The sequence below is a fragment of the Symphalangus syndactylus genome, chromosome 20 (genome assembly GCF_028878055.3).
Source record: "Symphalangus syndactylus isolate Jambi chromosome 20, NHGRI_mSymSyn1-v2.1_pri, whole genome shotgun sequence".
Lineage (NCBI taxonomy): Eukaryota > Metazoa > Chordata > Mammalia > Primates > Hylobatidae > Symphalangus > Symphalangus syndactylus.
This window is the reverse complement of record NC_072442.2, coordinates 66,961,362-66,977,560: the sequence shown is the minus strand read 5'-3', so window position 1 is coordinate 66,977,560 and position 16,199 is coordinate 66,961,362. Positions and strand designations below refer to the sequence as shown.

Here is a 16,199-nt window from a genome sequence, read left to right as displayed (position 1 = left end):
AAAAGAAAAAGAAAGATAGGTCCATAGAAAACAATGCTAATGGCAGAAACAGGAGTTAATCATTAACTCCAAGAAATATGAAAAGTTAAACAAGAAAGAAAACATAATTATGGTACCCTCTTACATAAAAATAAATAACATTTACACAGTCATAAAAAGTAAACATTGGTCGGGCGCGGTGGCTCAAGCCTGTAATCCCAGCACTTTGGGAGGCCGACGCGGGTAGATCACGAGGTCAGGAGATCGAGACCATCCTGGCTAACACAGTGAAACCCTGTCTCCACTAAAAATACAAAAAATTAGCCGGGCGTGGTGGTGGGCACCTGTAGTCCCAGCTACTTGGGAGGCTGAAGCAGGAGAATGGCGTGAACCCACGAGGTGGAGCTTGCAGTGAGCCCAGATCACACCACTGCACTCCAGCCTGAGCAACAGAGCGAGACTCTGTCTCAAAAAAAAGTAAACACTGACCGTTGAATTGGACCAAAAACTGGTGCTACTGGGAGGATACACTGTGTAATAAGGGGATCTCATGTGTTCGCTGAATTCCCAGTAAGCCCAAGAAGAGGAGCCCCGTCTCACAGTGCCCAGCACAGGGGCATGTTAAACCACCCATGCTAAGAAATCCCCCAGCAGTTTGTGAGCACTGGAAGTTTCTCTATCACAGAGCCAACCGGCCTCTCAGCTAAGCCACTGCTCCTCTCCGCTCTAAGACTCTGTGTCTTAAGTCTTAACTCTTCTGAATAAGATTACTTGGTGACATAATGGATTAGGAGCTTCCATCACTGGTTCAAACTAAATAAGTTTCAGTGGGGACAGACTACAGCATTTCAGGGTAAATCTGCCTGGTCTATTCAATTACTATAATAATGTTATTCTCTATCTATGAAAGTCTCACTCATTAGGAAGACAAATGCATGGAACTGTTTCCCAGCACTGAGACAGGGCACCTGGCCCATCCTCATTCTTCCCCTTTCTTGCTTGTGACCGTGGTACATTCCTGGAAGATGAGTGTCAAGAACAAAGGGTTCCACCCGTGGTCATGCAACCAAGCATCAGTGACTTGGCTCCCAGGGACCAGGGCTGGGATCTCATCTTAACAGCATGCTCTAACCCAACCTACAGAACCCAGCACAGGCCAGCGTGGTGGCTCACACCTGTAATCTCAGCACTTTGGTAGGCCAAGGCGGGCAGATCACTTGAGGTCAGGAGTTCAAGACCAGCCTGGCCAACATGGGGAAACCCCATCTCTACAAAAAAAAAAAAAAAATATATATATATATATATATATACACATATATATACAAAAATTAGCCAGGCGTGGTGGCTCACACCTGTAATCCCAGCACTTTGGGAGGCCAGGGCAGGCGGATCACTTGAGGTCAGGAGTTCAAGACCCACCTGGCCAACATAAGGAAACCCCATCTCTACAAAATATATATATATATATACATACACACACAAAAATTAGCCAGGCGTGGTGGCGTGTGCCTGTAGTCCCAGCTACTCTGGAGGCTGAGGCAGGAGAATCACTTGAACCCGGGAGGCAGAGGTTGCAGTGAGCTGAGATCGCGCCACTGCACTCCAGCCTGGGTGACAGAGTGAGACTCCATCTCAAAAAAAAAAAAAAAAAAAAATCCAGCACAGATCAATCAAACCTCCTGCCTCCTCCCAGTGCTGGCCTCTTTCTCTGGGACATTAGAAAAGAAAGGACAAGATACCTGCAAGAGCCTCCAGGGGCATACTGGAATCTGGCCGTGGCCCCTGCAGTATTTCATGGCTGGAAAGTTCAGAAAGAGGGCTCAGCCGCTGGGAGCTCCACTGGGTGATCAAGATCTCCACGTGATGAGCAGAAACTCACTCCCCCAGCCAAGCCTACCTCTGACCCAGAGAGAACAGAGGCCTCTGGCTGGGCTCTAACAGGCACCCTGACCACTGGCCTGTCCCAGCACAGGGCCTGGCACTGAATGAACTGAAAAATGTATAACACATGGGGAGTTCACGGACCCCAAGAGGTGGAGGACTCGGCTGAGTTGGCACCCGGCTCGTCGCCACTGCAATTTGGTCCATCAGTGCTTTGGCTGACCTCATCTTCCTGCTCAGGAGCCTGAGACACAGACACGATTGGTGGGAACGTAAGTGAGCACAGCCACTATGGAAAACAGCACGGAGGGTTCTCAAAACACTAGAAACAGAACTACCACGTGACCCAGTGATCCCACTGCAGGGTACATATCCAAGGAAAAGGCAGTCAGTCTGTTGAAGAGCCATCTGCACTCCTGTGTTTACTGCTCACAACAGCCCAGGTGTGGAATGAATCTGAGTCTATACATGGATGAATGTATAAAGAAAAGGTGGTATAGGCCAGGCACGGTGGCTCACACCTGTAATCCTACACTTTGAGAGGCCGAGGCAGGCGGATTGCCTGAGCTCAGAAGTTCAAGACCAGCCTGGGCAACATGGTGAAACCCCACCTCTACTAAAATACAAAAAAAAAAAATTAGCTGGGCGTGGTGGTGTGCACTGTAGTCCCAACTACTTGGGAGGCTGAGGCAGGAGAATCACTTGAACCCGGGAGGCGGAGGTTGCAGCAAGCTGAGATCGCACCAATACATTCCAGCCTGGTGACAGAGCAAGATTCCATCTCCAAAAAAAAAGAACAACAACAACAAAAGCAAAGGTGGTATATATGCACTATACTATCCAGCCATAAAAAAAGAACCAAATCCCGTCATTCGTAGTGACGTGGATAAAACTGGAGGACATTATGGGAAGTGAAATAAGCCAGGCACAGAAAAACACACATTGCGGGTTCTCATGCAAACGCAGAAGCTAAAAAAGTTGATCTCACCAAAATAGAAAGCAGAATAGTGGTCAGTACAGGCTGAGAAGGGCAGGAGAGAGAGGGGTTAGGGAGAGGTTGGCAGGGATACAAAAGTACCGAAAGGAGGAATCATTTCTAGTATTCTGTAGCATTGTAGGGTGACCATAATTAACAATTTATTGTAGATTTTCAAATAGCCAGAAGAGCAGATTCTGAACATTCCCAATACAAAGAAATGATCAACGTTTGAGGTGACAGATATGCTAATTACCTTGATTTGATGATTACACATTGTATACATATATGAAAATATCACACCGTACCCCCAAAATAGGTATAATTATTATGTGTCAATTAGAAATCATGATCACGATAAAAGCAAAATTTTTAAAAAGTCTGAGACAGAGTTAACCACTTCCCCACCTATTTGGTCTATTACCAACCTCCTGTTATCCCCTGGGGATTGATTCTGCTCCTGGCCTCGGGCTCCTTGTCTGGACACAGATAGTAGAGATAATAGTTAGGCCAGGCGCAGTGGTTCACACTTGTAATCCCAGCACTTTGGGAGGCCGAGGCAGGAGGATCACCTGAGGTCAGGAGTTCGAGACCAGCCTGGCTAACATGGTGAAACCCATTTCTACTAAAAATACAAAAAATTAGCTGGGCGCGGTGGTGTGTGCCTGTAATCCTAGCCACTCGGGAGACTGAGGCAGGAAAATCACTTGAACCCAAGAGGTGGAGGTTGTAGTGAGCCAAGATCATGCCATTGCACTCCAGCTTGGGCAACAAGAGCAAAACTCCATCTCAAAAAAAAAAAAAAAAGTATTCTTCATCATCAGCCAGGTGCAGTGGCTCATGCCTGTAATAGTAGCACTTTGGGAAACCAAGGCAGGCAGATCCCTTGAGGCCAGGAATTGAAGACCAGCCTGGGCAATATGGGGAAACCCCGTCTCTACTAAAAATACAAAAATTAGCTGAGCATGTTGATGCATGCCTGTAGTCCCAGCTACTCGGGAGGCTGAGGCACTAGAATCGCTTGGACCCAGCAGGGGGAGTGCAACGCGCCACTGCACTCCAGCCTGAGAAACAGAGCGAGATCCTGTCTTCAAAAAAAAAAAAAAAAAAAAAAGTATTATTCGTCATCATCATCGTATCAGCTGATATTTACTTAGCACTATGCTAAACTCTTTATATACATTATTTCATTTAATTTTTTTCAACACCCCTATGTGGTAGATACAGAATTATTCTCCCATTTTACAGATGAAGAAACTGAGGCTCAGAGAGGTTTTCTGGAAGGTCCTGCAGCAAGTAAGTGGCAGAGCTGGGATTCTGAGGGACCCCGAGGGGCAATCTCTGGATGACACGCCTGTTGCACCGCAGCTTTGGAGCCCTCGGCCTCGGTCCCACTCCCTGACCCTGCCGCTCTGGGGTGCTGAACCACTGGGCTCATTCATCAAGCCGTCTGCTGGGGAATGGGTAGTTCAAGGGCCGTGCAAACACCCACCTAGACAAACCTGAAGTCCACAAGCAAAGCTGCGTGGGAAAGCGCCTGAGACAGGCATTATGTTTTTCTAAGAGAAAGTTATTTTTTCTTCACTAAATGCCTAAAAAAGTATCCTGTTAAATACCAATAACCCATTCTTGGATTGTTACAAAGGGCACCACTGACTATCATTCTGTTTTCTGATTTTTAAATTTTTATTGTAAATATAAATACATATGGCCAGGCACGGTGGCTCACGCCTGTAATCCCAGTACTTTGGGAGGCCAGGACAGGTGGATCACCTGAGGTCAGAAGTTTGAGACCAGCCTGGATAACCTGGTGAAACCTCATCTCTACTAAAAATACAAACATTAGCTGGGCGTAGTGGTCGGTGCCTGTAGTCCCAGCTACTTGAGAGGCTGAGGCAAGAGAATCATTTAAATCTGGGAGGTGGAGGTTGCAGTGAGCTGAGATCACACCACTGCAGTCCAGCCTGGGGGACACAGCAAGACTCCGGCTCAAAAAAAAAAAAAAATATATATATATATATATATGTATATGTATACACACACACACACACACACACACAAATACATATTCACTGGGAAAAAAATTCAGAGTCCAGAGGCATCTAGTAAAGTGGACGGGGTGTGGGGAAGGCCCTGCCACATCTGCCTTCTGCTCTTCTCATGCGACATCTCAACCCAGAGCAGGAGGCCCCAGGGGGCAAACCCAGCACCTGCCACAGGGAATCAGGGCTGAGAAAAGGCTGGCATTTCAGCCTTCCTGCCGAATCACTTCCAGCTGCCCTGGTCACCTAAGTGACAAGATGATGCATCAATGTCAATAATGCTGGAAGGGATTATCCACAGACACAGCAATATTCTCCCCAGGAGGCATGAGGTTGGCCTCGCCAGGCAGCTGGAGCCACTGAGAATTAAGGGGCCCTCTTCAGGATCTCTGTCTCCCCTTCCCAGATCCTCTCCCTGCCCCAGTTCGCTCAACCAAATGGTGACAGGAAGAGGCGACTCCTAGGCCAGCCAGAAAATCACCCAAGTAAAAAGGCACTGCTTCAGCCCCTAGACTCAGAACTTAGTATACGTGGTGGGATGCGAGGAGCTGCCAAAGGGAGAGAACACAGAGGCCCTTCCTGCTGGAGGAGCTGGTCGCAGCTGCAAGACTTGGTGGGGGTAGCCGGGCCTCACCATTGCTCACCTCCAACGTACTCCAAGCCCACCGATCTAGCCTCTGAACATCACCTGGCTCCTGTGGACATGCAGGGAGTATGTGCTGAATGAATTGAGGTGATCGGGGCTCTGTTGCATCAGTGCCCCATGAGAAAGCATGTTTAGAACCTTCCAGCCAGATCTGCCAAAAAAAGCATCTATCTGCTGGGCGCGGTGGCTCACGCCTGTAATCCCAGCACTTTGGAAGGCCGAGGCGGGCGGATCACAAGGTCAGGAGTTCGAGACCAGCCTGGCCAACATGGGGAAACCCCGTCTCTACCAAAAATACAAAAAATTAGTCAGGCGTGGTGGCGGGCACCTGTAATCCAGCTACTGGGGAGGCTGAGGCAGAAGAATCACTTGAACCTGGGAGGCGGAGCTTGCAGTGAGCCGAGATTGCGCCACTGTACTCCAGCCTGGGTGACAGAGCAAGACTCCATCTCAAAAGAAAGAAAAGAAAGAAAAGAAAGAAAGAAAGAAAGAAAGAAAGAAAGAAAGAAAGAAAGAAAGAAAGAAAGAAAGAAAGAAAGAAAGAAAGAAGAAAGAAAGAAAAGAAATGTGTCTATTTGGCCTGCCAGGCCGTAACGGCTCCGAGGACAGGGACTGTCTTGACCATCTCCATGTAGCCCACAGGGTCAAGGGCAGCATTCCTACCCTGTAGGCCCTCAAAAAATATCTGTTCGCACAAAGACTTTACATTTGTGTCATAATTTGCTGTGACGCGTATGATTACTTCCTCTGCCAAGCACAATTCTGTGAGGATGATCAGGACAAGGAGTGATGTTTTCATCTTATATATAGATGAGTCGGCTGAGGCTTGGGAAAGGCTGAATGACTTGCTAACGGGAACACAGCTAGTCAGTGGAAGAAACAGAATTCAAATTCAAGAATGCTAGGCTGGGCACAGTGGCTCACACCTGTAATCCCAGCACTTTGGGAGGCCGAGGCGGGCAGATCACCTGAGGTCAGGAGTTTGAGATCAGCCTGGGCAACATGGTGAAACCCTGTTTCCACTAAAAGTACAAATATTAGCCAGACATAGTGGTGCACGCCTGTAGTCCCAGCTACTTGGGAGGCTGAGGCAGGAGAATCGATTGAACCCGGGAGGCGAAGGTTACAGTGAGCCGAGATCACATCACTGCACTCCAGCCTGGGCGACAGAGCGAGACTCTGTCTCAAAAAAAAAAAAAAACAAAAAGCAACTCAAGAACTCTGATTCCAAGAGCTGTGTCTGACTTGCCTTGCCCATTCACATACACAGTGAAGGAGTGAATGAAGAAGCAAAGGATGCATGAAAGGATCACGGCAGCCCCTCCACACCCCACAGCGAGCGTTCTCTCAGCCCCACAGCAAAGCCTGGAATTCAGTACACTTGGTATTCCCTGCCCAATCAGAGTCCTGGCATAGGAGGGCACTTCTCACTTGCAGTGCAAACTGGAAGTTTCTGGAGACCACACCCTGTGCCCCGTGCATCCTCCACACCCTGTGCCCCGTGCATCCCCCACACCTCCAACAGTGCTGAACAAGAGATTCCCGACTGGCCCAGAAAGGACACACCTCCTCTCCCTGGAGAGATGAGGCGGAGGTGGAGGCTGATAGGAGCCCACAGTTCACACTGACGCAGGTAACCACAGGGGCCTGTCTAGAGTTTTTGCTGTTGCTCAAAGGTTGGCTAAAGTCTCCTAGGCCCCTGCCTGTCCATTCTGGGTCCCTCCCTGGACCAGAAGGTGAGCAGGGAGTAGGGAGAAAGGGCCACCCACCTCCCTATCTGGGTCACAGCCTTGGAGCCCCGGCTGGCGAGGCCCCAGGCCACAAGGCAGCCGCCCTGGGATTCTCTGCCAATCGTCCTGCAGCCATCAGGAACTGGGCTGACTCATGCCCAGAGCTCAAAAGCCGACTCCCAAGGGAGGTAAGAGCTTTATCCCACTCTAGGCTGCAGATAGAAGAGACAAGTGACATTTTTTACAGTGTGTTTGTTTTACAGATTTACAGAACACAGGCGAGGAAAAAAAAAGAAAACAGGAGAAGAGAAAATGAGGGAGAGAGAGAGGAAAGACAGAAGGGTGGAGAGAGAAGCTTTTGGAAGCTTTTAGATCGAAGGCGCTTCCCTCTCCATCAAGGCCAAAATCCATCTCTTAAAAGGCTGCCCGGCTGGGGAAGGTGCCGAGGGCAGGGCAGCACGTGGGGTGGAAGCCGGAGGAAAGGGAACTGCAAAGGCTGGGCGGGGCCTTTCTGGGCCCTCCCAGAACCCCCGAGAGAAACGCCAAGAATGGAGGAGCGTCCCTGGGCTGGGACACCAACCTGCAGACAGGAAGTGCTTTCACACCAGCCTCAGGGAGCCCACAAAAGGCTTCACTGCCCCCTCAGAGCTGACAGTGCAGCCCTCGAATGCTTCCCTCCCAAAAGACCGTCCTTCGCCAGCTCCCCAGCACCACCCACGTGGTCTCCCCAGGGGCTGTGGAGCTTGAACACAGAGAAGATGGAGGTGGTCCCTGGAAGCTGCTCTGCTGCCCACCCCACCTTCACATAACCCCGACCAAGATGACCCCGCAACCTCCCTCAGAAGAGGGGCTGCCCAAGCCCAAGACCATCAGGGGGCCTGCAGGAGAGGGGCCTTCAGGAAGAGCACCAAGAACTTCCAGGTTCCCATTTCTTCTTAGGGATCTGACATTCATTCCGTGAGTATCTGTAAAGCACTGACGGTGTGCCAGCATAGCGCTAGCCACTGGGGACATGACACGAATTAGTCACGTTTGAGTCCCTACTTCCCTCACCCGTGGCCTCCATGGTATCACAAAGTCCTCGCCACCTCCCTAACTGTTCCATCACTCCACCCCAAAGCATCATCTCTCACCTAGACAATGGCATCCGCATCCCAGCCCATCCCCATCCACTGCACTGATCAACCCATTCTCCAGGAAGAAGACACGGGGACCATGCTGAAACGAAAAGCAGATCAACCATCCTGGCCAACGTGGCGAAACCCTATCTCTACTAAAAATGCAAAAATTAGCCGGGCGTGGTGGCATGCGCCTGTAATCCCAGCACTTTGGGAGGCCAAGGTGGGCAGATCACGACGTCAAGAGATGGAGACCATCCTGGCCAACGTGGTGAAACCCCGTCTCTACTAAAAATGCAAAAATTGGCCGGGTGTGGTGGTGCGTGCCTGTAATCCCAGCTACTCGGGAGGCTGAGGCAGGAGGATTGCTTGAACCTGGGAGGCAGAGGCTGGAGTGAGCCAAGATCGTGCCACTGCACTCCAGCCTGGGGGACAAGAGTGAGACTCTATTCCAAAACAAACAAACAAACAAAAAACAAGACAAAATTAGCTGGGCGTGGTGGTGTGCACCTGTAATCCCAGCTACTCAAGAGGCTGAGGCAGGAGAATCGCTTGAACCCAGGAGGCGGAGGCTGCAGTGAGCCGAGAACGCACCACTGCGCTCCAGCCTGGGCAACAGAGTGAGACTCCATCTCAAAATTTAAAAAAAAGGCCAGGCACAGTGGCTCACGCCTGTAATCCCAGCACTTTGGGAGGCCAAGGCGAGTGGATCACAAGGTCAGGAGATCGAGGCCATCCTGGCTAACATAGTGAAACCCCAGCTCTTCTAAAAATACAAAAAATTAGCCAGGTGTGGTGGTGGGCGCCTGTAGTCCCAGCTACTCGGGAGGCTGAGGCAGGAGAATGGCATGAACCCAGGAGGCAGAGGTTGCAGTGAGCCCAGATTGTGCCACTGCACTCCAGCTTGGGCGACAGAGAGACTCCATCTCAAAAACAAAACAAACAAAAAAAGCAGATCACACCCAGTAGGATGGCCATCATAGAGAGAAAAACAAAAAAGCAAAAAAACAGATAACAATAAAGGTTATTAAGAATGCGGAGAAATTGTAGCCCATTGTTGAAAAGTGTGGAGGCTCCTCAAAAAGTCACACATAGAATTACCATATGACCCAGCAATTCCACTCCAAAAAACATTTCCAAACAAAAACATGTACACAAGTGTTCATAGCAACACTATTCACAATGATCAAAGGTGAAAGAAACACAAATGTCCATGAATGAATGAGTGGATAAACAAAACGTGGCACGCCAACACAAAGGAACATTATTCAACCCCGAAAAGGAATGAAGTGCCATTACGGATTCGTGCTACAACATGGATGAACGCTGGCTAAGTGGAAGAAGCCACACACAGAACACCACCTACTGTGTGATTCCATCTACACACTGAGCATCCCAAATCCAAAAAGCTGAAATCCAAAATGCTCCCAAATCCTAAACTTTTTCAGTGCCAACACGGTGCTCAAAGGAAATGCTCATTGGCTCATATCTTTTTTTTTTTTTTTTTTTTTGAGGCAGAGTCTCACTCTGTCCCCCAGGCTGGAGTGCAGTGGCACGATCTCGGCTCACTCCAGCCTCTGCCTCCCAGGTTCAAGCAATCCTCTTGCCTCAGCCTCCCGAGTAGCTGGGATTACAGGTGTGCACCACCACGCCCAGCTAATTTTTGTATTTTTAGTAGAGATGGGGCTTCACCATGTTGGCCAGGCTGGTCTCGAAGCTCTTGACCTCAAATGATCCACCCGCCTCGGCCTCCCAAAGTGCTGGGATTCCAGGCGTGAGCCAACATGCCTGACCTCGGCACATTTCAGATTTTGAATTTTCAGAGTAGGGATGCTGAACCAGTAAGTACAATGGAAATACAGCAAAATCCAAAAAAAATATGAAATCTGGTCCCAAGCAGCTGTCAGATAAGACACACCCAACCTGCATTATGAAATGCTCAGAACAGGCAAATCCATAGAGACAGAAAGTAGATGGTAGTTGCTTAGGGATGGGGGAGGCGGGGGTGGGAGTGACGGCTAATGGATACAGTTTCCATTTGGATGATGAACACGGTCTGGAGAATGGTAGTGAGGATCCCAAACACTGTGAACAGGACTTGATGCCACAGAACCGTATACTTTAAAATGATTCAAGTGAGACACTGCGTGTGATGTGTATTTTACCAAAATAAAAAATAAAAAAAAAAAAGAAGGTAAAAAATAAATGTGAGGTGGATTATTCCATCCTCCTTCCATGGCTCCCATGACCACGTGGCTCAAACCCAACTCTCCGCACCCCCTTGTCCCAACGGCCCCACCCAGCCTCATCTCCCACCCCTCTCACTTCCTCTCCGCACCTGCCCCAACCGGTCTACACAGCCTGTGGGTTCCTGTGATGAGCCCTCCCACTCACACTACTCCCTCTGTCTAGACCCTTCTCCTCTCACCCACACTCCTATCCCACTCAAGCCTTCATCTTCCTGTATCCTAACCATCCTCCAGGTCTCTACCTGAACGTCCCTCCCTTCCGATGTCATCCATCAGGCCCCGTGCTCTCTGCCACCAAGGCACCCTGCTCCCGGCACCTCAGTTGTCACGATCAGTCTGGTGCCTGTCCTTCCCGCTGGATGGTGAGCTCCAGGAGGGCAGGAATCAGGCCTACCTGGTCCCCATTGGATATTCAGCACCCACCCAGCCTGAAGGACCCTTCGGTCTCTTGGGAGACATGAACAGACAGCAGATGATCCTGCCCCCGCCAGCCCCCAAACTCTCTAAGCACTACAGTAGGGCTCAGGAGGGAAACAGGAATGGACAAGAGACGAGCAGGGGACATCAGTGGGGATGGATCTGAATGGAGGGAGAGGGCTCAAGGCAAGGAAGACCCCACAGGAAGCAGGGACTTTTTTTTTTTTTTGAGATGGAGTCTTGCCCTGTCGCCCAGGCCCCAGGCTGGAGTGCCGTGGTGCGATCTCGGCTCGCTGCAACCTCTGCCTCCTGGGTTCAAACAATTCTCCTGCCTCAGCCTCCTGAGTAGCTGGGATTACAGGCGCCCACCACCATACCCAGCTATTTTTTGTATTTTTAGTAGAGACGGGGTTTCACCATGCTGGCCAGGCTGCTCTTGAACTCCTGACCTCGTGATCTGCCCGCCTTGGCCTCTCAAAGTGCTGCGATGACAGGCAAGAGCTGCCACGCCCAGCCAAGGGAATTTCAACGTAAGAAGGGCTTTGTGGCCGGGCGCGGTGGCTCACGCCTGTAATCCCAACACTTAGGGAGGCCGAGGCAGGTGGATCACTTGAGGTCAGTAGTTCGAAACCAGCCTAGCCAACATGGTGAAACCCCATCTCTACTAAATTTACAAAAATTAGCCAGTTGTAAAACCCGGGAGGCAGAGGTTGCAGTGAGCTGAGATCACGCCACTGCACTCCACCCTGGGCGACAAGAGCAAGACTCTGTCTCAAAAAAAAAAAAAAAAAAAAAAAAGAAGGGCTTGGAGGTGGGGCCAAGCCAGGTGCATGCAGTGGGTAGGGCAGGAAGGAGGAGGCAAGGCCAGCGTCCATCCTGACCATTCCACACCCTCCAAAGATAACTGTTAGAACCTCACTGAGCACTGGCCAGCGCCGGCCTCCGGGCTCAGCATGTCACACACCCCATCTCACTGATCGTCACAACCACCATGGGAAGAGGGCACTATTATTACCCCATCACACGGATGAGAAAACCAGGGCCCAGTGAGCTGCAGCACCTTGCCCGTGCTCACGCAGCTACCAAGTGGCTAACTGGGCTCTGGGGCCCAGGTTTGCCTGAGTCCACCGTGGGGCTCCCGGGCAGCAGGGATACCCCAATGCTTCTGGACAGGCCCACTGGGACAGGTGCACCAGGAGCAGAGATGCTGCTCTGGCTGGCTTCCTTCCTGGGCCCACAGGCTGCCGCCTCCTTCAGGCGAGAGGCTCCTGCCCCCTTCCTTAGTTAGGCTGATGAACCAGCAGAAGCCAGCGAGGGAAACCCCTGCCCTAAATCAAGGGTGTTGGTTAGACCACCTAAGCCATGATCGGAAGAGGTGGTGGTTAGACCACCTAACCACGCCCTTGCCTGGGTGATGCACCTCTTGAGTAAGCGATACGGCTTACAGACAGGGGCTTCCGCAGCCCTGACCGCCCTCCCTGCGCCCTCTCCCACTCAGCCTCACCCACACCAAGGCTGCACCCACCAACTCAAGGACGACTCCTCATTTTCCACCGTCAGCCCGGGCTGAGCTCCAGATGCCACATCCCCGCGTAGGGTCTCACAGGCACCTGGAACCCAGTGTGTCCCTAAATGACGCCATCGTTTCCCCCAACCTGCTCCTCCTTGTGGGTTCTCTTGCAATTAAAGGCACAACGTGTCCCCAACTCCCCTTCCCTTATCCCTGACACCCAACCCCTTGCTATTCTAAGTGTGTCCCCAGCCGACAGCATAATGTCACCCGAAAGCAGACTCCAGGACCCAGCCCAGACCCATCTCTACGCGTCTGCATTTCCAGAGGATGCCAGGTGACGCGTGCGCCCATGAAAGTGTATTAAGCACAGCTCTAAAAACAAGCGTTTCACTCTGCCTCCTACACGTCTCTCAGCTCAGTCAACGCCCCCCAATCCCCTTCCACCATCATCTCCAAGCCACTGACACCTTCCCAGCCAATCTCCAGGATCCCACTCTGGTCCCACTCCCAAACTGTCTCCCCCAGGAGCTACAGAGACCTTCCAAAATGTACCAACCTGATCATATGAGCCCCCATCTAAGGCCTTGAAATGGCTTCCTGTCACCCTCACCATGAGAACCAAATTTCAAGCATTCATTCACTAAAACCAAATTTCAGGCATTCATTTAATTCTCTGTCACCCAGGCTGAAGTACAGTGGGGCAATCTCAGTTCACTGCAACCTCCACCTCCCAGGTTCAAGCAATCCTCATGCCTCAGCCTCCTGAGTAGCTGGGATTACAGGTGCCCGCCACCATACCCAGCTAATTTTTTGTATTTTTTTAGTAGAGACGGGGTTTCACCATGTTGGCCAGGCTGGTCTTGAACTCCTGATCTCAGGTGATCCACCCGCCTTGGCCTCCCAAAGTGCTGGGATTACAGGTGTGAGCCACCGCACCCGGCCAGGCAGGGAGATTTGTGAGCAGAGCAGAGATGTGATGTGTCCCACAGTTTCACAGATCACTCTGGCTGCCTTACGGAGGATGGACTGTAAGCAGAAAAACATGGCCGCAGGGAGGCCGGCTGAAAGGTTCCTCAATAATCCGGGTGAGAGCTGATGATGGACTGGCCTCAAAAGACCACAGTGGAGATGGGAGATATGATCCGACTCTGGATGCATCACGGAGGCAGCGATAGAGCATGCTGATAAGTGGACATGGGGAATAAGAATATAAACCAAGGCTGGACATAGTGGCTCACGCCAATAATCCCAACACTTTGGAAGGCTGAGGCGGGTGGATCACCTGAGGTCGGGAGTTCGAGACCAGCCTGAGCAACGTGGAGAAACCCCGTCGCTACTAAAAATACAAAAATTAGCCGGGTGTGGTGGTACATGCCTGTAATCCCAGCTACTCGGGAGGCTGAGGCAGGAGAATCGCTTGAACCCGGGAGGCGGAAGTTGCGGTGAGCCAAGATCGCACCACTGCACTCCAGCCTGGCAACAGAGCAAAACTCCGTCTCAAAAAAAAAAAAAAAAAAAGAATGTAAACCAAAAATGACATTCTAAGGCCCCCAACCGACTGATGACCCTTCCCCTCAGCCAAGGGTATTCCAAAGTTAGCCAGAAAAACTGGTTCAGGCCATAATGGGAAGGGGTGGTCGGACATGCCTCCTTATGCTCTCCTCGCCTTTGGAATTCAGCCCCAGCTGACCAGCATCAACATCAGCACAGGGACCTAAAGACTCATAGAACAGACTCCAGGTCTGTAAGAAACATTTACAATCTCATCTCTCGGAAACCTGCTACCTGGAGGCGTCACTCACATGATGAAACCTTGGTCTCCACAGCTGCTTATCTTAACCTTACATTCCTTTCCATGGATTCCAGGTCTTTAGATAAACTCACTCAATGAACTGCCAATCGGAAAATCTTTGAATCCGCCTATGACCCTCCAAAACCCCCGATTCCGGTTGTCCTGCCCTTCCAGACCAAACCAAGGGACATCTTACATGGATGGGCTGATGTCTCACCTCTCCCTAAAACATAGAAAACAACCTGTAGCCCAACCAGCTTGGGCACTTGTTCTCGGGATCTCCTGGGGCTACACTACAGGCCATTGGTCACTCTTATTTGGCTCAGAATAAATCTCTTCGAATATTTTACAGAGTTCGACTCTTTTCATCTATAGAAACAACGTAGCCGGGCACGGTGGTTCACGCCTGTAATCCCAGCACTTTGGGAGGCCGAGGCGGGAGGATCACGAGGTCAGGAGATCAAGACCATCCTGGCTAACACAGTGAAACCCCATCTCTACTAAAAATACAAAAAATTAGCCGGGCATGGTGGTGGGCGCCTGTAGTCCCAGCTACTCGGGAGGCTGAGGCAGGAGAGTGGCACAAACCCGGGAGGTGGAGCTTGCAGTGAGCCAAGATCGCACCACTGCACTCCAGCCTGGGCAACAGAGTGAGACTCCATCTCAAAAAAACAAACAAACAAACAAAAAACAATGTAGAGAAGTCAAGCTGGAGAAAGCTACAGGAAGGATGACTTTGGCGGGGCCAGAATGAAGACCTGGAGTTGGGACACGTTCAGCTTGGAACACCTATTGGATGTCCAAGAGGAGATCACCAAGGGAGACAGAAAAGAAGAAGGAGCCCAGGCATGACAGCACGTGGAAGGCCAGCAGAGAAGGAGGATGAGACAGACAGACGGTGAGACAGAGGGAAACCAGGAGGGCAAGCTGTTCACTGTCATGAGAAAAAAAAAAGGCAACGCTGAATCTGAGAAATGCAATCCTCCTTTCACAGTCAGGCCGAGAGAGGAACTGAAAAGCAACAGCGGTCCCTCTCACCCCCTCCATGAGCTAAGTAATCACTTCTTGAAGCCACTTGCTACATGAGCCCTAAACTAACTGATGCCATGTAGCCATACACTGGACGCCATCACTGAGACCCTGGAGCTCAACAACGCACAGCCAATCACTCGCCGATGTTACCTCTGTAACCAGTGAAAATGCCCATCCAACAACTTATCACCCCACTCCTTGTCCCCTTTGCCTTTACAAACCTGCTTGTGGCCGGGTGCAGTGGCTCATGCCTGTAATCCCAGCACTTTGGGAGGCCGAGGCAGGCGGACAACCTGAGGTCAGGAGTTCGAGACCAGCCTGGCCAACATGGCAAGATCCCATCTCTACTAAAAACACAAAAACTCACCAGGCGTGGTGGTGCACACCTGTAATCCCAGCTACTCCGGAGACTAAGGCAGGAGAATCGCTTGAGCCCGGGAGGCGGAGGTTGCAGTGAGCCGAGATCGCACCATTGCACTCTAGCCTGGGCGTCAAGAGCGAGACTCCATCTCAACAAACAAAACAAAAAAAAACCTGCTTGTAACAAACATCAAAGGGCGCCATCCCAAAGGTAACTTTGAAGTGTCCCTGGCAGCTGTCCTCAACTTTGGCCCAAGCAAACTCTCTGTATTAATTTTCCCTCCGTTTCTTTCCCTAGGTCGATAGTCATGAGCAAAATGGAGACAGCCTTTCGAGACGCGAGTATGAGGCTGTGTGAGGGATGCTGAACTGAGGGCAGAGGGTGACCACCGGGTCCAGAACCAGAGTGGTTGCTGGGCATTGGTGAGAAGCAGAGCCAGAACTTCGAGAACTGCTGCTATACA

General features: G+C 50.8%; 1 protein-coding gene across 9 annotated transcripts in view; it reads right to left on the bottom strand.

Moving 5' to 3' along the window:
* RAP1GAP2 (RAP1 GTPase activating protein 2) overlaps positions 1-16,199 on the bottom strand; it is a 284,239-nt gene that overhangs the window by 149,503 nt on the left and 118,537 nt on the right. The gene's annotated exons all lie outside the window — the stretch shown is intronic.